Source organism: Phascolarctos cinereus, unplaced genomic scaffold, assembly GCF_003287225.1.
Source record: "Phascolarctos cinereus isolate Bilbo 61053 unplaced genomic scaffold, phaCin_HiC Scaffold_3;HRSCAF=262, whole genome shotgun sequence".
NCBI classification, from domain to species: domain Eukaryota; kingdom Metazoa; phylum Chordata; class Mammalia; order Diprotodontia; family Phascolarctidae; genus Phascolarctos; species Phascolarctos cinereus.
Genome location: NW_027555736.1, coordinates 5,438,552 through 5,461,200, shown reverse-complemented (window position 1 = coordinate 5,461,200; position 22,649 = coordinate 5,438,552). Strand labels below are relative to the sequence as shown.

Below are 22,649 nucleotides of genomic sequence, written 5' to 3'. Positions count from 1 at the left end.
ACCAGTGTAAATGCACCGAGTCAGGTGATGGAGCATCTTACTGGAGGCCAGTGTTACTGGATCAGAGAGGATGTGGGGGAGGGGAGCCATCGAGCTGAGCGTTCCTTAAGCCCCATGGGATCTCATCTGTCTGGCCAGCTCTGCTGGGGCTCCTCACTTCTCTAGGGCGGCAGTGACTGCTCCTCCCCCAGTTGTGTTCTCTCCTTTCAGGCCCAAAGACCTTTTTCCTCGACAGAGAAAACAAGCCAGAGTTGAGAATCTCTTCCTTTTCCCCATCTCCACGAGCAGCACTCCTCCTTCTTCTCTGATCCTCCTTTTCTTCCAATATAGCTTTTTTAAAAAAAAAAAAAGCCAAGCCATTTGTTGCCCTCGGTCCAAGTTCCTTCTGCACGTTAGTGGCCCCGACACAATCCTGGTTTTATACGTACCCCGTGCTTTTGTATTCAGCCTCTGTTCTGGCTCTGCTTCTGTCTTCTAACCTGAAGTCATGTTTCATTGAAATGGATGGATACGTGACTCATAGCGAGAGAGAAAAAGACCAGATTTATGTGGCTGGGATGTTTCCCTCACCAGGGAGTCTTAGCTGCCTGGCATGGTGAGGAAAAGTGGAGGAGTTTTGCCCAGAGCAACATTTGATGGGTGAACTGTAAGGAAATTCACAAAGACTTTCTTCCCCTCCAGTATTTGTTGCACTTTCCTGATGTTCCTTGTGCTGTGCGCAGGCCCATGGTAGCGTGGAGAAGGAGCCTTTATATGGATCCTAAACCCTAGCGGCTTTTCGGTAGAATCCAGACTCAATGAATGGGTCCAGGCTGGTGAGCGGATAAAAAATGAGGCACCATCTTTGCCTGGACACACACGTCCTATCCTGGGAAATGGACGCGTCCTTGAAATCCCCTCTAGGGGCAGCTCCACATTCTGGTGTATTTTGGACAGCAGAAGAGGATGGAGCAGAGGAAGTGGATTGATATTGTAGCGTTTAAACCCAGAGCTGTTAGTTATCATTCCAGGAGGGAGGTGTCAGTAGTCTGTTAAAAGACAAACAAAACGCAGAGCACTTGAATTTTCAAAAATGCTTTTATGATCCAAATGAATCCTAGTGGCTAAAAACCACATTTTTAGATATTTTCATAGGCTTCGAATATAAGGTGAAGCTAGTCAGGAGGTAGCTAACCTTTTAGAGTTCCAACATGGCACGTCTGTGCATCTCTAACCTAATTTTGGATCAGGAAAATGTTGAAAAATTGGACACTTTGACTATTCCCATGGTTTTGGTGTCTTCCACGTGGGCCTGCACCCTGCCAATAGTGGAGATCGCCATCCATTCATTTTGTCTTGCCCTGTACAGTTCTTGTCCATGTTTGTCCATAAAGCCTCAGATTTCCAGCACTTTGTGGGCACCCGTACCTAGGTGACCCTCTTCCACCCCCCAGGGATATCAATAATCCCAGTTTCCTACGGTGGCTGTGAGGATCAGATTGGCATAAAATGAGTTAATGCTTTGCGAACCTTGGAACTCTACATAAATGCTAGCTATTGTTGTTGTTGGTTATAGATACACAGGTGGATGGATGGATGGATAGGTACTGAGATGGTAGATGAATAAGATAGATGCTAGAGGTAGATGCAAAGATACTAGGTAGATAAATCGATAGATGCAGACGATAGATAAGCTAAAATAGAGACAGTAGATAGACAGATAAGACAGACAGACGGACCCTTTCTTAGGTGCTTACTCTACGGTAAGCATGTTGAGCACAAAATGCTTGTGATGAGCACCATCAGACCAGATGACCGGCTGCCCCAGCAGAGGACGCTGCTGCTTTTCCTTTGGGCTCTTCAGGACTCCAGTTTCCCTCCCCAGAAAGGACACTCGTCCTTGAGGAAGGAAGTTCGCACTCAGCCCCCGGTTCCTCACAGGCTCCTCGAGGCTTCTCGGATGGGAGCATGGCGGTGCAGATAGGGTTCAGGGCGCCAGCCAGTGGGAGCGCTCTTGGTCTCTGGACACTCTCTCGCCTTTGAGAACCCAAAGTGGAGTCTGTGTTGTTGCCGTCAGGAACCTGTGGGATGCCTTGTGCCTTTGATGCTTTCCCTGCCCTGCCCTGGCATTGCAGAAGGGTAAGGGGACTGCCAAGGGCTGCCACTGTGTGAAACCCTTGGATTACTCTGTGGAAGAGTGGCTCTGAAGAGCCCAGACGATAGGTGCTTTCAGTTTGATGCTCCTGGATATTTCCATGTGTTTCCTCTGAGCTCTAGGTCCTGGGACAACTCCTAGGATATGTATTTTATGCAACTAGATTAATGTTTCTCACAATAACTTATCAGAAAGATAGGCTTGAAACTGGACAGGATTTACCATCATATGTTTGAAAAAGCATCCTTTGTTGGTAATATATTCCTTTGGATTCATTGTAAGAAAGAATGCCACCATAGTATTTGCTTTATGCTCCATACAACAGAAACTTGGGAACCCACCTTCAAGCATCCGTGTGATTTTACAAGTCGTCCCATTTCCACGTTCCTGTTGGTAACCTCACGCATTCTCGGCCACGTTCAGTGGAGGAAAAATGAGCGTGCGCGTAAGTCTGTGGAGGAGCTGGTCTTGTTCACCTTGCCTCATAAAGAGCTCCCCATGAGTTCATTGCATGTTTCCATTGCTTGCCATTAAAGCTCAAGTTTTGTGTTGCATTTATGCCCCCAAAGCGTTGTACAAGTCCTTTGGGCTCTGAGCTTAAGTGTGCAGTCAGGGACGTGGCCTCGTGAGAAAGTAAAAGTGTCGGATAAACTCGGTGCTGGAATGCCTGCAGCTGCTGTTGGTGGGCTGTGAGTTTCGTGTTAACAGAGTGATTCATTGTATCTGCAAGAGAAGGAAAGTATTTATGGTGCTGTCAATTTCATGTGTCATGAAAAGTCAATGTCCTCTGAAGTCAGTGTTTTTGTGTTTTAATTGAGATGTTAAAACAAAAGGTCACAGAATTCTAGGGAATTGCTAGTGAGAAAAAATGTTTTGCATGTTACCAGTTTTGTTTTGTGTGCTACATTTTGTGGGTTATTTCGTGATTTCCATGTTAGGGAAAGTGCGTATTGTTAGAACTAATGTTTTGTTAAAGAATTATGAGCAGAAAAGTGTATTTTCAGCAATCTCTAGCAAAAGATTACAGTTTTTGGTGGTCGCAGGAATCTACCCCTTATTTCTCAAAGGTTCAATGTATCAACATTTGCATTTTTGACTTTTGGGCCCTTTTCTAGAAATGTGACACCTCCTCTAATTGAGGATTAACAGTAGACATGGTGCTCTTGGGTAGCTAGGGGGCACCATAGTGCACAGAGTGCCAGGCCTGGAGGCAGGAAGGCTTATTTTCCTGAGTTCAAATCTGGCCTCAGACACTTACCAGCTGTGTGACTCTGAGCAGTCACCTAGCCCTGTTTGCCCCAGTTTCCTTATCTGTAAAACGAACTGGAGAAGGAAATGGCAAACTGCTCCATTGCTTTGGCCGAGAAAACCCCAAATGGGTCACAGGGAATCATACACAACTGAAAGGACAGCACAGCAATAATAGCATAATGACATTCTTAGAGCGTCTTTAGATTTCATTGGCAAGAGTCAGCGGACATGGCTTCAGGAAGACTAGAATTCAGATGCAGCCTCCAGCACTTGCTAGCTCTGTGACCCTGGGCAAGTCACTTGCCTCTGCCCACCTCACGATCCTCATCCAAAAATGCTGACGCTAATAGTCTGACCAACAAGAATTGTGGTGAGACCCAGTGAGCTTATTTAAATAGCGGGCTTTGTAAACCTTAGAGTGCTACATAAATAGTAGCTATTATTTCATTGATATTTTTACTGCCAGAGTAAAAACAGGTTCTTTGATTGGGGGTAAAAGTGGTGGTACTGTGAGGGTGTTATATTTAAACATTTTTTACATTTTAATTTATGATTTTTTTCATTCTTTTCTTTTTAAATTTTGCATTCCAAATTCTCTCCCATCCCCTCTCACCCCCAGTGTGGGATGTTTTAAAATACCCTTCTTGCTGCCCTAGAAGTTTTAGCTTTTTTTTTTTTTCAGTTTTTACATAGTTTATTTATGCTCTGATGAAAAATTATCTCCATGGATAAACATCTTCCGTAGTGCCTTTTATTCCTTCTTTTTGCCAGCACCGACATTTGCCTTTGCAGCACCCCTGACTTTCTTCATTCTGTTCTTGCGTTCCTTTCGCTGTTTTCTTGATGTCTTTTTCTTCTCGTACAGCCCATGCCTTGCAAGTCTGTGCTTTGGTTCATTTTTCTTTGCATAGTCAAGGGAATCATAAATCATGCCAAAGCCTGTTGTTTTGCCACCACCAAAATGGGTTCTGAATCCAAAGACAAAAATGTTGTCTGGAGTTATCTTGTACATCTTGGCCAGTTTTTCTCGAATTTCAGTCTTGGGCACTGTGGCCTTTTCAGGATGAAGGACATCTGTAACCATCTGTTTATGCTGAAGAAGTCTGTTTGTCATGAACTTCCTGGTTCTGATGGTTATAGTGTCATTCATGGTGGCAGCCGGCTCCTCGAGCAGCAGGAGAGGGAAAAGGAAGCTTTAGCTTTTAATAAAAGCAGGAAAAAGTTTGTCTCTATGTCTTCAGAATCATCATGGGATTGCTTTGTGTCTTCTCCAAATGGTAGGCACTTAATCAGTGCTGGTTGATTTGAGTGACGTTCACATGGGTGACGATACTGCCCGGTGCAGGTGTGTAAACAAGAGTAAATTACTCCTACTTATCAGGTGCCTTGGGCGCGTCTCATTAAGAACATTTATATTAAGATATTAAGTATTAGCCAACTAATTTCAGAGTGACTTGAAAACGTTACTTGTTATGTTGTTCCTTATGAATATTAACTGGTAGCAAGTTTAGTATGATTTCCACACTGAAGCAATCATGTTGCCTCATCCTTTAGACTGTGTGTTGAAATATATGCCGTTAGCCAGTGTCCTTTAATTTAGTAAGCTTTCATTGAGTGCTTACCATGTGCAGGTTGCTACTTGGCCCTGAAGGTACAAAGATAAAACCAGAATAATTGGGCAGTCCAACATGTCTGGGTGAATGGGAAATAATTTGAGCTGGGAGAGAGTCCTGCCTGCTGAGGGAATCCTGAAGGGCTTCCTGGAGGAGGGAACCTTTGAAGCTGTAGATTCTGAGGGGGCTGTCAACAGCCTAGGGATGGCAAGTGGTGGAAAGGAAGGAGAAGGGAGAAGAAGGCTGGGTTCTGGCAATGTCATGTAGGTCATCGTGGCTGAAATGACAGGTGACCAAAGGAAAATTGTGTGAAACAATCCCGTCGACTGAGCTCGCTGAGATTTCCTTGGCTGTGCCTCACTTCTAGACTTGGTGGCCTTGGGAGGCCTTCCTGTAGCCTTCATTAAATCACGGGTTCTTCCTTTGTGCATCTCCCTGAAATTCAACAGGCATTTGTTGCGTGCTTACCTTCCCCTTTGTTATGTCATTCTGCTATGGTTTGCCATATGCAGTCTCTACAGGGCTTGTGTCTTGAATTGATTAACTCCTGAGAATTGTTTGGGCCTTGAGGAAACGCTGAAGGCCCGATTTGGTGACCCCGAGCCGCCAAAGGCCCCATTTGGTGACCCCGAGCCGCCGAAGGCCCCATTTGGTGACCCCGAGCCACCGAAGGCCCCATTTGGTGACCCCAAGCCGCCGAAGGCCCCACTTGGTGATTCTGGAATGAGCCTCGATCTTTTGGGTGAATTTGTCACTATTATCAATTAATGAATCAGCATTTTTTAAGCACTGACTCTGTACCAGGCATCACACTGGGCACTGGGGATACAAGTACAAGGAATAAACCACTGCCCCTCTCAAGGTCCTTACGTTCTAATGAGGAGAAAACAAGGACAAATGAAAACACAGGAGTTAGATGCCTGGTAGTTTGGGAAGGCAGGTACCAGGGGTGGGGGAGGGGCATCCAGCGAGGCTTCCTGCAGAAGATGGCACCGGAGCTGAGAGGCAGCTAGGCCCCATTGGAGGCCTTTGCAGTCGTCTGAGTGAGAAGAGATGAGAGGAGTAGGGGCTGCATGATTGCAGAGGAGGCTCCCATGGAAGGAGAGATGGAGTAACTGGCTGGGCATGTGGGGTGAAGGATGGTCAGAAGCTGGAGATGCTGTTGAGGCAGTGGAGGATGGGGGTGATGGTGCCTTTGGCTGAAATGGGAGAGTTTGGAAATGGGGAGGCACAAGATGGTGAGTTCACTTTGGGCCATGAAGAAGTTGAGATACTTCTGGGACCTTCATTGGAACTGCCCAATAGGCTGGCACAGGCATCATCATCTTCACCTCCAAATCCTGAACTTCATGTAAAAAACCCTGACCCAGGGAAGTTGCTTTTGTTCCTGTTTTCCCATTGGTTTTGTAGGCTCTGAGCTAAGAAACTCACCCCCCCACACCCACCCTTCCATTTGCCTCTCGAAACGATCTCCCATAACCATTTATGGGTGAGACAGAAGAGAATTTCCCAAGACCTAGATAATGACTTCAGTCGGAACTCCAGACCCTGTAAAGTAACAATGCGTTTGTTCTGCTAACAGTGGACTTAAAACCTTGTTTAAGCAAATCACAGAAAATGCTTTCCAGCTGGGCAAATAGTGCAGCGTGGAGAGACCAAGAAATTAGGTTAGCCGTGGGCCCGCAGAGATCAGTGAGTTGAGTTTTAATTGATGCTGTCTGCTTTCCAAAGAGGAAGGAGTGGCTTCAGCCTCTCTGGGGGCTTCGTAAACGCTGCTGTCGCGATATGCTGTGTGTCCACTTCAGCAAGTATTAGCAGCGCGTCAGAAGAGGTGGGTCTCTTCACAAAGCTGCCCTTGGAGGACACCGAGAATTGTCGTCTCTCCTCCCTCCCCTTATAAAGTGGGTTCACCTTGAAAATAAGCAGAGCCTGCAAGCTTTGATCTTGTGGGGGAGGAATGGTCCCATGACCACTCTGCCCGGTGCTTGTAACTTTGTTAATTGAAGATGGTGATAGACTCAACTAACCTGGCATTGCCTGGGGGCATATTAGGAGTCTTGGAACCCAGCTAACAAAAACAGAAAGTGGAAAAGGCAAACAGACAACATATCCTCTTTCCCCCCCCCCCCTCCCAGTTCCCGTCCCTGCCTCTGCCATTAAGAAGAGCCACATCATGCAGCCAGATTTTATGGTAGCTGTGACCTCTGCTACTCCTGGCTTGGGCCTGTGAAAAAGCCTTCATCCACCACTTAGCCCTTGACACCTTGTGATGAATGGAAGAAGAAGCCTGTGAAAGCCGGCCATCCAAAAGGCCTCCTAGCTCAGTGATTCCATCCAGAAGAGGCCTCTAAGACTCAACACGCAGGATCCCTGGATTTTTTCTACAGTGCTTCATACTCTAGCTCTTGTATAAAAATATCTGCCACATTTCCACAAGGAGTTATTGCTGTTATAGAGTTTACAGACACTTTACTGTCATCTAAGTGGTTTATTTTATTCCCATTGCTAGAAGAAAACTACAAAAGGAATTTGGTAATCCGAATGTGATTGTGGACCGAGAGGAATGTTTTGGAAAGGAGCTAAAAGTAAATTATATTACTGGGTTATTGCGTTTATGAAGCCTTTTCCATTGTGCTCAGAGTTAGCATTGGTTTTCCAAAGTTATTAGCTGTATGTGGCATTGTAATGACTCTGTTGGGGAGCAGCCAGCCTTGTAATCTTCTGGTCAGTGGCTGGGAGACAAGGCAGCCTTGTAATGAAGAGGAGTCCCCGTATCCACCTCGGAGGTCCATTTGAGGCAATTACTTCTAGCTCTTTGACCCTGAGAAGGCCACTGAACATCTCTGGGCCTCAGTTTCCTTATCTGTAAAATGAGGGCCAGCTCTGGATTGATGGGCTTGTGAGCATTCTGGTTTCCATGTCTGCCTCTCCGTCTCAGGAGAATGGCCCTTGTGGCCCTCGGACCCCAACTCATCCACTTTTAAAATGCACTTTGCTGCAAACTCTCCGTGGTAGAGACTCACAGATTCATTTGGAGTCAGCTTTTTCTCTCCCGCTTTGGGTAGAGAAATTGTGTGTCTTTGTTTCTGGTGTTCCTTAAACTCAGAATGTTTATTTCAGCATAGCCACAAAGACTGTTGTGATCAACAAAACAAAGGCATAAGGTGCAGTGGCTGGGGATTGACTTTATTGTCTGCATTGTTGTAGCTGGAACTGTTGGGATTGTTGTCATTACCTGCTGACGCCTTCTTCGCTGCTTGTGACAAACCCTGAACCAGGAGTGTGTGGGATGGGAACAGGTGTTGTTAAGACAGTTCAGGTTAGCATGGCGGAGAAGGCCGCTGCTGATTCTTTGGGAAGCACCATCCAGAGAGGGGGCCCCAGATGTTTTCTGCAGCTTGGGGGAGGGAGGCTTTTCCTTTCCTTCTCTGACCACCTGGCAGAAGCTTATTGGTTCCCTGGTATTTCCTTGGCATCTCTGGGCCTAGGGATCTATCTCTCCTTGAGTAACCATAAGGCCTCGAAGAGCACCCACAGCTAGCATTTGGCCGTGGCAGTGGGTGTGTTAGTGATCCCGCAATGTTAGCTTCCATTGTCTGTTTTCTGATAACCAGTGATAGCATTTGGAAGGAACCTAGTCCATCTCTTGGCTTGAATACATTTCTGTTTGTTTAGATGTGTTGATGTAAGTCAGGAGATGGAGGAGCCGAGGCATTGATGACTGAGACCTTTCCAAGACTTGCCGTCTGTCAATTTGGATGCTGTGTCCGAATTTCAGAGGGAGCTTTAAAAGTGGGATGCTTGGCCAGGGGACTTTGTAGTCTTGTATGTCTTCGTCTTCCCGTCCACTCAGCGTGGAGGGAGAGGAGACTTTCTGCACGTAGAGGTTCTGATTGTCGAGCTCCACAGACCAGACACAGGTTTGCAGGGGTAGAGCGGTAAGCAAGCAGATGGTGTCGGGTGCTGAGTGACAGAGGCCTGGAAGGACCGGCTGACTTGGCCCCTCTTCAGTGCCCTCTCCAATCTTTATTGAATCCCTCTGACAGTGGAGACAGCTGATGTGTGTAATAGCTGGCAGAAAGGTTACTTGCCAGTTATAATTGAGCACTCAGTAATGCCAACCATTTATGCAGGAAGCCTGTACGTACCCTGGCACAGGCTCTGGAGACAACAAAGACAGAGTAGACCGCTCCCTGTCCTCAGGGAGCTTCCATCCTGTTCAAGAGAACATTGGGTACGCTGGCATGTACCCAAAGGACACAGATGAGATCAAAGGTGAGGGAGGGGTGCCAGCTGCACGTGAGGGCTTCAGATCAGCTTCTTGTAGACCAGAACATGTTAACTTGGGTCCATAAAACCCTTGAGGTAGATTTTAGGAGGACCGAGCACGTGGGTAGGAAAAAAAATAAAGATGACATCTTTATTTTTACAGCTTTTAACTGGAACTGAGCATTTCCTCCCAGTTAATTCAAAAGCCTAATTCTGAGGAGTCAACAGACTTCCAAAGGGATTTGTGATCCCAAAAATGTTAAGAATTCTTGCTTCAGAGAACAGTACTTAAGAATTCGCATGATCCTTGCTCTAATTCCCTAGATAAGCTGGTAGCCAACCACTGGGGACAGACCTTTCTTGCTGGAGCTAGCCTGGGCTTCAGACCATAGCAGATCCACAGCCCCTCATTGGCCCACCCTCAGAGGCTTTCCCATACAGGACTCGTCAAGAGCTTTTGCTCGTTGGCCTTCATCTTTGACATCCCATGGCCCCCTTCATGCCCCAGCAAAACATCAGAAAAGGATTTTAGTAGAGATCATTTAATAGGTGCGTGTAAGCTAAACTGTTTACTCCTCTGTTGGCGGCAGCATGGGTGTGTATATTTGTGGTTTCCGCCACTGTCCAGGATTAACAATGAGAAGAGGTGTTGGTAGGGGTTTGGGGGTCCCAGATGTACATCCAAGGCTGTGCCCGGCAGACCGTGAGACCCAGTGGTGGTGAGAAGGTGAGAGTCGTTCGGAAGGCCATAAAGGAAAGAGCAGGCAGTGTGTGTGGTTAATGTCTGCTGGTTGCCAGCCCTCAGATCACAAATGAAATGAATGTGTTGGTGATCACAGCTTAATCCCTAATGGCTGTTTCTCCACACCTCAGAACCACAATGTAGTTTTCCATAGTTGGAAGGTTCCGACTTGAAATGGAAAGGAGTGTTTCATCTCGGGATGGAGAGGTGCTCTGGCTGGCCCTGGCGAGTGCCTGGCTATCTGCTTCCTGCACTAATCCTGATTAATGCCAGGAGTCCCCTTTTATGGGCAGTCAGTCAGTCACAGAGTTCAAGGTGGAGAATGCCATTCTTTGGCCAGCGCTGCTCAGTGATTGGCTCTTTTCACCAGAGTTCTAAACAGCATTTCCATCAGAAGCTAGTGGAACACACTGTGGATCCCAGATTAACGATTCCGCACTCGGCCCTCTCTCCGCCCCCCCGCCCGTCATTTTGCCACACCTCGCCCACCTTGTGCCCAGCCGAGGGGCCGAGCCAACATTTGCCTGCAGCCAGCACTGTTGTTGGGCTTAGTTAATGTATAATTCTTTCAACATCTCCCCCCTCAGGAGCAACAGGTATGCTAGCACCTGGTCTGTCAGTCCGGATGAAAGGGCCCGACCGCTAGGACTCCTCTCTCTTTGATCTCCCTAGAAGAGAGGGCGGCGTGTCTGCTGAGAGGTTCCTCTGAAGAGCAATTTAAAAGTTGCATTTGAGTGACATCAAGTGAATGTCTCCCCGGCTCATGCCGAGAGGAGCTCTTTGGTGTCTTTCGTGGCTGGCTCCAAGGAAAGGTATTTGTTTCCTTTCGATGAAATCCCCCACATCCCAAGCTGCTTATCTCAGACAAAAATCATGGCGGCTTCCCCCAAGCCCGCTCATTAGGCATCTCCTCGTGGTCACATTGCCCATTTGCCTTGGCAGTCAGCTGCCTTTAGTTTATTAGCATGCGTGCTACTTAACACGTGACTAGACTAGCCCACAGAGGTGCCTAAGCGAGTCATGGCTGATGGGCGAAGGTGGAGGCCGGTGGGGTACCTGTGGATGGAGTGGGTCTCGCAGGGCTGCGATTGGGGCAGCAATCCATTTTTAACCTTTGGGAAATGTTCACACATTAGAGGTAGACTTACCCAGCCGGGCATTTGCTATAGCCACTGTCAACAAACACCCCCCCCATGGTATTTGACAGCATGTGGACACAATGGTATGCCTAGAGATAGAGGCCACGGCAGGAGCCCTAGGAAGGAGGGCGACTCTATCAGTGAATGCCCCAAGGAGAGGCGTGGATGCTGTCATGACCAAGCAGCTTGAGAGCTACTGAAGGTGCGGAGAAAGTCTTTGGGGTATCCTTACCATGGTCCTTGTAGTAGCAAATGTGAATGCCGTATCACCTAGGAAACGCAGCAATGAGTGTTTCCTTAATCATCCATTGAAAATAAGATTCCAACGACTACAGTGATACAAAGCCTCCCAGCAGCCCAAAGACCAAGCTGAACCACTGAGTGTCTGTGGAAACCTTGAGCTCCGAGGCAGGAGAGGCAAAGAAAGTGGAGGAGAGGGAGACCCCGAGGAAAGGGGATGTAGACAATTCCTGGCCCCGCTCTGCTCACAGGAAGCCCAGCGCAGCAGAGAGCAGAAGTCTGATCCGGTAGGAATCAGGAAGCCTGAACGTGGCTCCTGCGATGGATGTCAGAGCAGTCGGGTCAAGGGAAGTGGCTGAGACAGAGCAGCCCAGCGTGGCCAGCCAAGGGTGGGGCCTGGTCATCAGTACACATGCTGCCTGTTGTCTGTGAAGTGGAGACAGTCATAGCACAGTCCTTCCAGGGGTGCTAGGAAGGCCAGATGAGATGACAGACATACAGCGCTTTATAAGCTGAAAGCACTCCACGAATGTCGTGATTATTGTTGTTGTGATGATGGCCAGATGGACAGAATCTGGGTTTGAATCTGTGCGTTGTTCCTCATTGCCTGGGTAACCTTCGTCACACCTCTGTGGGCCTCAGTTTTGTCCTCTGAAAAATCAGCGCATCGAAACTGTGAGTGAAAGAAACTCATTCCTGCCTTTTGTTTTGCAGCCAGAATAATGACTATTGTTGAGTTTTCTACATCTCAGCATGTTTGGTGGTATGTACCACAGTGTTCAAATTTAGAGCTTGTTTTCACAACTTTATAGAATTTTGCAGATGACGGAAGACTGGGAGATTTGGCTAACACATTGGATAGTCAGTCAATAAACATTAAGTGTCAGGTACAAAAAAGAGTCATAAGACAGCAGAGTCTTGATTTGAAAAGATCCTGACGGGCTAGAGCTCCATCGATTGGGCCAGCTCTAATACTATGGATTTCATGAAGGATAAGTAAAAAGGCTTAAATTTGGGCACAAAAACTCAGTTTCACAAGCACAGCCTAGGCAAGGCAAGGCAGGATAGCAGTTTGTCTGAAACAGGTCTGAGGAGTGAGTTTGGTCTCCTGCTTTCTCTGTGTCTAGTCTTGGGATGCAAGAATGGTGTGTGTGTGTGTGTGTGGTGTGTGTGTGTGTGTGTGTGTGTGTGTGTGTGTGTGTGTGTGTGGTATGTGGGTGTGTGTGGGTGTGTGTGTGTATGTGGGTGTGTGTGGGGGGGTATGTGGGGGGTGTGGGTGTGTGGGGGGGTGTGTGGGGGGGTGTGGGTGTGTGTGGGTGTGTGTGGTATGTGGGGTGTGTGGTGTGTGTGTGTGTGTGTGGTGTGTGGGTGGGTGTGTGTGTGGGTGTGTGTAGGGTGTGTGGGTGTGTGTGTGTGTGTGTGTGTGTGGTGTGTGTGTGGGTGTGTGTGTGGGTGTGTGTGTGGTATGTGGGTGTGTGGGGGTGTGTGTGGGGGGGTGTGTGTGGGGGTGTGGGGGTGTGGATCTCTATATCTGTATCTATTTGTTTCACCTGTTTTGTTTGTCCTCAACTCCCCAGCACATGGCTGGCATGGACTAGGTCCTGAATAAATATTTGTTAATTAATAGATTGATTGATCGATTGATGAAGTGCAGATACAGGTCAGCAGCAGTGCTCAAGGGCCAGGCCCACTTGCTGTCCATTCCAGGCGGGCCCAGTCCCTATCTCTCTGCCTGTCCTCGTAGCATGCCCCACCCGGACGGGACTCTTCCAGGTGGCCTCCTGGCAGCCCCCGGCTCAGCTGGAGCTGCCCAACCATCCCTCCCTGTGTTGAGTGCAAAGCTGCCTCCCTCCCTAACCGCATACAAGAACAGCAGTTTTCTCCTATTGTTCCTTCTATTAATCACTCAATTGACTGCGGAATGGACTCACGGATTGGTGTTTTCCATAGAAATGGGAGGTAGGGGCCGTGATTTTGAGTCCTTATTATATAGGAAATAAAGTTCAGCATCCCGACAATATTTTAGCGTTTGTAGATCTGGTGAGCCCAGTGATGCCTTGTCTGTGTTAAAGCTCGATCTTAACATGAACAATCCGGGGTGCTCTGCGTGCACGATTCCATCTCCCTGCCCCCTTTCCCTTACGTCTGCGTCGGCTTTATCATATCTGGCTTCATAGCAGCACAGATCACTTTTCGGAGACATTTTCCTTATTATTCCAATGCCTGAAGACCCAGAACAGTGGCTAGACATAGAAATCCTAAATATGAATGAATAAGGTATGAATTAAATGAAATTCCCCAGTTACTGTGCCCCTCTCCCAAAATATTGTATTTATCTTGTTTCCCCTTGTAAATCATAAGCTTCTTTAGAATAGGATTTTTTCACCCTCTCCGTACTCGATTTCTGGCACATAATTGGTGCTTTATGAGTGATTTCATAAAACTTCACTGGCTTGTGTTTTGTGTTTGCAGCCCCTTTCACTCACAGTGTCCATATGTGAGGTATTTGCCTGGTTTTGGGGGGGCTGTTTTCGAGCCATGAAGCTGTTCCAGAGCCCAAATGTTTGATGGAAGACCATCACCTTTTCTCATCGCTCCTTTCATAGATGTTCCTCTTGTTAAGAAACTTGTTTATTTGCTATAATCTGAGCTGAGTCACTGCAGGCTCACCATTTCAACTTGTTAAATGTTGTGGATGGAGAGAGGTTTTTCTGCATTGTCAAGGCAGCCGATGCTGCAGTCTGGGGGAGAGCAGAAAGCCAGGGAGGACAGTGGCCGGCTCTTCTGGCCTGTTATGGCTGGGAAGAAATCAGCACCTGCAGCTAGCTGCCTCTTGATCTCTAGCACCAGGGAGCACCAGGAGGAGCCGCTGCAAGGAGAAACATCTGCTCCATCTCTTGGCGTCTGCACCTCGCTGACACTCGGCTACATCGAAATGTTTGATTTCTTTGCAAAGTGAATGTGTCCGAGCTGACTTGACACTCCCCCACCTTGGACCGATTAGTAGAAATTACATTTCGTGTTAATCGGCCTGCTTCCTTAGTCCACAACATAGAGACGGCTTTCTTGTGATCAGTGATTTTGATCGTGATATTTGTGTTTGCAGTATCTGCTAGGTATCCTGCTCACGAGACAGAACACCGACCCGGGGGGAATTACCAGTACTGCTATTATTAATTAATGCCCTTTCCAATCCCAGGAACAGTTTTAGTATATAAAAGTGCTCAAAAATAGACATGCTATTCATTTAAGTAGGAATGCCCAAAGAAGCTGTAAGTAATATTGGAGAGGGGCAGCTAGGTGGCACAGTGGATAGAGCACTGGCCCTGGATTCAGGAGGACCTGAGTTCAAATCCGGCCTCAGACACATAACATTAGCTGTGTGACCCTGGGCAAGTCACTTAACCCCATTGCATAGCAGAAGGAAGGAAGGAAGGAAGGAAGGAAGGAAGGAAGGAAGGAAGGAAGGAAGGAAGGAAGGAAGGAAGGAAGGAAGGAAGGAAGGAGAAGGAAAGAAAAGAAAAGAAAAGAAAAGAAATGAAATAAGTAATATTAGAGAGAGCCTGCATCGCAGAGCACACCTGCCATCAAATACATTCCAGAAATCCCCGGCTTGCTCCAGCAGCACTCTTCCTTGTTGACCTGGTCTGCATTCAAGTGGATGTCTAACAAAGAGGGAATCAGGTTATTTTGAAGCAGGCTGGTGGATTTATGGATCATCTTGAATGGGAAGGGCTAACTAACCCATGACTCACATTTTACTGTGGAGGAAACTAAAGCTTGAAGAAATTAAGGGATTCACCCAAGGTCACACAAGTAGTGAATGCAAAGGCAGAATTGGAACCCAGGTCCTTTGACTCCAGCACGGTGCTGCCTGAACTCTACCAATGGTAAGCCTGGAATTTTGGAGTTAGAAGTGAAGGCAGCCCCTTTACTTGAGACACTCTATCCCCAAGAAATGGGGCTTGTTTGAATTGTGCTTTTTTTAACTGATATTTTAATCTGAAGATTCCTAGTGTTTGTCAGATCCTGCTGAAAGAGTGATCACTAACAAGCCTTTACAAAAGGAACCTGGGGCTCTGTGACAAACCGTTTGTTTACAGCTTCTTGTAATAAAGTTGCTGATTTTCTTCACCTCTGGGAAGATGGGGTGCTCTGGATGCTGGAGAAAAGACTATTCACTCAAGGGTTTCCAGAAGGAAAGACCCAGCCGTCTCCAGGTGCAGTGTGTGGTGCGTGGCCTTATGGCCCTTACACAAAATGTGTCCGCACCGTAAGGTGCCTGGCCAGTGGCCATCCAGCCTGTGCTTGCAGTCATCAGTCAGCCACCAAGCACTTCTCGTGAGCTGTCTGCATACCAGACATTCTAGGAAGCACTGGGGAGCCAAAGAAAGTCAGAAGACCTCCAAGGAGGAGAGACCCTTACGACTCGTAATGCTAGCATCCTGTGGTTGGCTTCTCTTCTTTCTTTAGTTATGATGGATGGGGGGCAGTCTTCATCCATTTGGTGTTTCCTGTGTGGATGGAGAGTCAGGCAGGAGACTGTGCGGCAAGCACAGGGCCCTCCACCAGAGCAGAGTCTGGAGGGCACCCTCGGGTGGTCCGGGATGATGCCGTTGGACCGCTGTCAGGAGCACGTGAGCTTTGAGGTTCGGGCTTCTTCCTGCTCGTAAGGTGATCTTTGCTTGTGTAACTTAGTAAAGCTGGCAGGCATGGAGAGGGATCATGTTTCCGACTGGCTCCATGAGGAGCGCGGCTCCCCCATCAAGCTGACCAGACACCGTAACAAGAGAAACAAGGACTCTTCAGTCAGGCTCGTCGGAGCCGGCTTTCACATCGTCCCCTTTGTGCATTCGGCCAGCTGTTTCCCTGGCGTTTCCCTGACGTCCCTACCACCTGTGCGCCCTACATGCACCCCTCCCCCCCCCAAACCCTGGAATGCTCTCTGTGACCCTCTTCTGCTTCAGACAGGCCATGGCTTTCTTCGGGGCTCTGCTAGCATGCCTTCTTGTCCGTGGAGCCTGGACACCTCCCAACCAAGAGAATATTCCCAGGCCATGTTGTCCTTTGCCTTGTCACTGCCTTCCCTGGGCTTCAGGATACATCACCCCACACACACACACACACCACGCACGCACGCGCGCGCGCGCGTGCACATGCACATGTACGCACATACATTCACACACTTGCATGTATACACATGTGCACACACATACACACGTGCACACATTCACACACACATGCAGTCGTACACTGGGACCTCACGCACACACCCAGGACCTCACACAGTGCCCTCAGTAGAGCAGGCTCTTAATAAATACCAAGAGCAGTTCTCCAGTTTGGCTGGAGGCTGTGCCTGAGATGTGAGGTTCCAGTTGATGTGTCCCTATGATGTTTTGCTGAGCTTTGTTTTTCAAAGAGCGCATAACCCAAGTCACTGGGCTATGGCATTTCTCTCGCGGAAGTTGTCCGGGCAGGCTTGGCTCACCGTCCTTCATCTGCTGCATAGGCCAGGGACTGCGCTGGTCCCTTGTTCCCATAAAGGAGAAACCCAGAACAATCAATAGGACAAATCACAGCTTTACTTGAATGAGATTGTGGTACATGTGTATGTGTGTGTGTGTGTGTGTGTGTGTTTTGTTCTTATTTTTATAAATTTTTACAAGGGTTTATGACCTCTCCACCCCACAGCCTTCGCCCACCCCCCTGCATAATAAAAATAATACAAAGAAAGCCCTGGCCAGACGTGTGGCATCCAGCAGCACGATGGCCTCATCTGCCACGTCCAAGGCGTGTCTCCCCTCCACAGCACTGTCGGGCCTGGGGGCCCCCTGCTCAGTGGCCAGTGGACCAGCGTGGTGTAGGCTTACAAAGCAGGTTTTCTCCCCAGTGTGTTCGTCTTTGTCTGATTGGTTTTCCTGGTTCTCCTCCCTCTGCTCTGCGTCAGCTCATGAAAGTCTTCGCCTTTCCTCTGAACCTGTTCATTTCGTTATCTCCTTGCAGTTCGATCCTATCCCCTTTCACTCAGGCTCTGTACATGTGCTCCGTGCTGCCCTACCTTGGGCCTGGAGTCAGGAAGAGCTGAGCTCTGAGGGGACATCTGCGCTGACCTGGGAAGCTCACGTGACCCCACTTTGCCTCAATTTCCTCATCTGTAAAGTGGAGACGATAACAGCACGTGCCGCCGCATAGGGCTGTTGTGAGGATCAAATGAGTTTGTCGTTGTAGAATACTTGGTGAGCACAGTGCTTGGCACGCAGTGGGTGCTGTATGAATGCTGATTCCCCTCCCAACAGGGGAACAGGCCTAGTGGGTGGAAGGGAATCTACCATGGAATAACTGAGTGCAGTTCCACAGGGCTTTCCAGAATGGCTGAATCAGTTGCATGTGGGTTGTGTTTATAGTGTGTGTTGTATATTTTGTGTGTTGTGTGTGTACGTGACCTCAGGCAAGGCCCTTTATATGTAGAACCCTCAATTTCCTTACCTACAATATGGAGACAGTGACACCTGGGCTCTTAGTCGTGGGGAACGCAGCCATCCCCGTGTGAGCTACAGACTGAAATGGGGGGAGTCGTCAATGCGTGGAGCCTTGCTGACACCTGGCAGGCCTCTGCCCAAGGTGCGGTAGCTGGCCACATCTCTTTGGGTGGGCCTGCTGGCCTGGCTGGCTTCTTACTGCATGAGGAGGTTTCAACCAGCCCGGGAGGGTCTGCAGTCACCACAGTGAATTCAGAGTGGGCTGGCATAGCGGCGTTGGCAGTGTGCTCCAAACAGCCGTGTTTCAGTGACTTTGACTTGTGAAAACAAATGAAAATGTATTTCTTTCCTTCCTCTTCTGAAAGAAGAAGGGGGAGATGCAGGCTGGTTGTCTTCCACCCACAGGCCATGCTGCTGCCCTCAGGCCGCCTCCTTCCCAACCCCCCTGGGAGCCCTCTCTGGTCCACCTCCCTTGTCCCTCTCATCCTGGGTCATAGCCTCGCCTGCTTTCGTCCTCCTCCTCTTCTGCCAAATCAGCCTTTCCTAATCCCACTGTCCTCCCCTCTTCAAATGTAAGCTCATTGAAGGCAGGGACCCTGGTGCTGGGCACACAGTAAGTGCCTAATAAATGCTTTTTGACTGGTTCATTCCTTCGAGTAGTACCGCGTGCCCTGGCAGGCTCCCTAGTGGTGGCTGATCAGATGGTTGCTTGGGGACTTCAAGCTGGATTTTTACCCTAGCTCCCTGTTTGCGTTTCCATCCCTACCGGAGCTCCTCCTCGAGCCCTTGAAGGCAAGGGCCATTTTTACCGTTCTCTGTCTCCCCACACAGAGCATGGCACGTGCCTGGCCCACGGTGAGCACCACATAAATGCCTGCAGGCCGACTGATTTCAGAGGAGTCCCGTCCTATGTATCCAGTCTGTCCCCAGAACCTCCTACAGTGCATCGCTCTAAATTCTGTCACAATCTGATCAGTTCAACTTTTGTTTCCCCTCAAAATGGACTTGTTTACTAAAATGACAGGCCCTCTCTTCATACTGAAGGTGAAAAACATGGTATTTTTTGGTCCTTCATTGTGATTTGTGATACGATGAATCAGTTAATGAGTTTAATGCATGTTGCCCAGGTTGCCTGTAATGGTTTTCCTCTGAGATGACTTAGGCACTGGAGGAAATCATTTCAAGTAGCTTAGGTCTTATGACCCCTTGCCTAGATATAAACTGGCTGCCTGTTTTGTGGTTTCTAATATTATATTTACGTGGATAAAACAGTCAAAGAAAAGAGAATTTGTGGCCAGCATGGAAACCCTTTCCCTTCCTGCGAGCTGATTGCCTGGGTAGTGACTTTTGTCCTCTGGCCTGGTAAGGACTGGCCCTGGCTGAAGGTGAACCTGAGCAGGGTGTGTGCAGGGTGTGAGGGGCACTAGGGAAGCCGCCAAGTCTGGCCCTGGCCATCAAGCCCCTACCAGAGAGCCGCCCGCCCATCCAAGGCGGAAAGCTGGAGTCAGCACTTTGGAGGAGTCAGATGTTTAAAACATTAAAAGAAACGGAACTTTCAGTCGCAGCGGTTTCGAGCTCCATGATCTCCATGTGCCAGGGAACCTCTAGGGAGTAAAACATCCAGGGGGAGTTAGGGTTCAAAGAAAGCAAATGCTTTGGAGCTGGCACTCAGACCCCCGGGGAGGCGGTGGGCGCTGTCAGAGGGACCGCGGCGTCCAGCCAGCAGAGCCCAGTAGACCTGCCACATTGCCTGTCAGAGGCAGAGCCCGTGGTAGCAGATTTCACAGCAAGAAATATACCAGTGTCCTTCCATATACGCGTATGTGTGTGCCACATATGTGTGGCATGCGTGCATGCATGTGTGTGCTTGGGTATGGTGTGTGCATGCTGTGTGTGTGTGGTGTGCATGTGAGTGATGTGTCCATGCCTCTGTGTGGATGGTGTGTGGTGTACGTGTGTGTGGCACATGTATACATGTATCTGTGGGTATGTGTGCTGTATCTAGGCATGTACTATACATGTGTGATATACTTCTCTTGTATGTGTGCATGCCTCTGTGCGGATGGGGTGTGTGATGTGTATTGTGTACATGTGTTTATATGCACGCATGGTGCCTGCTTGCATCTATCTGTACTGTAGGTGCGTTGTTTACATGTGTGTGCGTCCATATGGTGTGCACACGCATGTGTGTATGGTCTCTGTGTGTGTGCTCTGTATGTGTGGTGCCTGTATGCGCGTGTGTGTGTGTCTTGTGCCTCATGGATTTCCTCAGCTTTTTCAGTGAGGCTGGCGCCGCTGGCTTCGCTTTGACCTCTGGTGCCCCCTCATTGTGTCCTGAAATGCTTTATTTTAGGACAGAAGAGAATCATAAAACTTAGGGTCTTGTCTTTAGCTTAGTTTATGAAAAGTGATTTGAGGAGCTTTTTTCCCCACCGCTGATTTCTCCCTTTTGTGTCGAGGCCCAGGTTTTCCTCCTCTGTTTCTCAAGTTCCTGTAGTACCAGAGGTTTTGAGTTGGCCTGGAGCCCTCCGTCCACCACCCCCTTACAGACAAGGAGTATCAGCTCCTGGATGGAAACTCACACGGCCAACCCCACCCTCATCCCACATATGGGGAAACTAAGGTCCGGGGAAGTGCTGTGGCATCCCCAGGTCGCACAGGTCATCAGCATCAGACATAAGACCTTAAGCAATCACCTCCTATTTTCTCTGTGCTCTGGCCTTTGTGGGGGTATGTTGGAGGGTGTAAGGAAGACAGAAAAGCTCCATGCCTTATGTTTTATTAAAATACTTTATCTCCCTTAGTGCCAAGTAACCTCTATCCATTAATCCATCAGTCAGTGAGGGTTTATCAAGAACCTACTATGTGCCAGGCATTTTACTAACTGTTGGGAAGACAAGGACAAAAAAAGATCCCATTGTCTGCCCTCTCTCACATGTGATGGATAGTAAACAATTAGGGTTTGTTGGAAAATGAATGGGTGGGCTCACAGAGGGATGGATGGATGGACGGACAGACAAACAGGCACGTGCATGGATGATAATCACTTCCCTTCGAGCCCAGCTTCCAGCTCTGGGGCCAGAGAAAAGCAGAGACAGGTTAGGACATGGCCCAGTCAGAGCACACAGGTAGCAGCTGCTGAAAGAGTCAGAAGACAGCGAGATGGGCCGGAATGAGGTGGCCCAGAAGGATGCTGGTGAATGAGCAGGGCACCCAGCACCAGGCGGGCAGTCATGCCCTACAAGGTCGCTCTGGCTCCATCGAGGGAGGCCCAGGCATGGACCTTCTCGACCCAGGGTTCTCCAGTGGGCGGACCACTTCTGTGTTGCCTTGTCCACAGCTCCTGCCCACCTGGAAGAGTTCATGGGACATAGAGACATGCTGCCGGTAGCTCTTTTTACCCAGCGGGAAGCCGCTGCACTCACCCAGCTGTGGGAGGAAGCTGCAGAGCAGGGGTTTGTACCCCAGTCCAAGAGCCCTTTGGAAGCCCCATCCTGTGAAAAGAGACTCTGTCCACCAATGGCTTCTTGGTCATTGTCAATCCTAAGTAATAAGGATGAAGTTTTTCATTTACCTTAAAGCACAAGAGATGTTTTCCAGATTGTCTTCAGTGCTATAGGTTGCTAATAGTGTTTAAAGTCAAGTACTGCCCTGGTTCCTGGGTAACATCCTGGATTGAATTATTTCTACAGGCAGGCTGCTTCTGCTGAATAGAAAGTAGTGTGTGTGTGTGTGTGTGAGTGTGTGTGTGTGGTGTGGGGGGTGTGTGCGTGCGTGTGTGTGTGGTGTGCGTGTGGTGTGTGTGTGGTAGGGTGTAGTGTGTGTGTGTGTGTGTGTGTGTGGTGGGTGTGTGTGAGTGTGTGTGTGTGAGTGTGGGTGTGTGTGAATGTGTGTGTGGTGAGGTATGTGTGGTAGGGTGTATGTGTGTGTGTGTGCGTGTGTGTGCGTGTGTGTGTGTGTGTGTGTGTGTGTGTGTGTGTGTGTGTGTGTGTGTGAGTGTGTGTGTGTGTGTGGTGTGTTGGGGAGCTGGGGAGGGGGTTTTCGGGAGCACTCGATGGTTGTCTCAAAGGCAGAACCAAAAAAAAATCGTCCTCCACCCTCCATTTCCCAGAGGAGCCTGATCATGACGTCATCTATTTCAGGGGCAATGATGGGATTGCCTTCTAGCCTAGCTGTGGATATAGGGAAGACACCCAGCCTGCAGTCGGGAAAATTGCAAATAGCCTTCTGCCTCTGAGAAGCCATCCCCTTTCGCAGATCCATCTTCATCAGCAGAAACAGGTCCCCAAATTAGACCATTGGTGGCGCCTTTCTCCTGCCCGTGAAAGTGGCTTTTACTCGGCAGGCTGGCCTTTGCCGAGCGGCAGGCTGCTGGCAACAGAAAGGGCCCCTCTTTCCTTAGGAGGGTGGCGGATCATTGGGCCTCTTTGCAGGCCTGGGTTCCTCCAGGGCTGTCTGACCATGGCTTAGCCTGGATCCCTACCTGTCTACAGGCATTTATTACAGGGGCTTATTCATTCTACAGCCACCAACATATGGGAGTTTGCCATAATATGATTTATAAAACACCATGGTTGGCTAATTTAATTTTACAGAAATTTTTACGTCTTAATGAACAGTTTCATGGGTTGTTTTTTGCTTGTGTAGGGAAGGGCATGATAGACTGGATACGGGGTTCCATTTTTCCCTTTGTCATGACTCCAGTGGAAAGAGATGGCCTGGTGGAGGAAAGAAAGGCGCCATGCGCAGAGCCAAGCACAGTGAAACAGGAGTCAGGAGGCC

General features: G+C 48.7%; 1 protein-coding gene and 1 pseudogene across 4 annotated transcripts in view; one reads left to right on the top strand and one right to left on the bottom strand.

The window, feature by feature from the left end:
* MGMT (O-6-methylguanine-DNA methyltransferase) overlaps window positions 1-22,649 on the top strand; it is a 312,701-nt gene that overhangs the window by 166,127 nt on the left and 123,925 nt on the right. The gene's annotated exons all lie outside the window — the stretch shown is intronic.
* Window positions 4,115-4,550, bottom strand: LOC110202321 (small ribosomal subunit protein eS24 pseudogene; annotated as a pseudogene).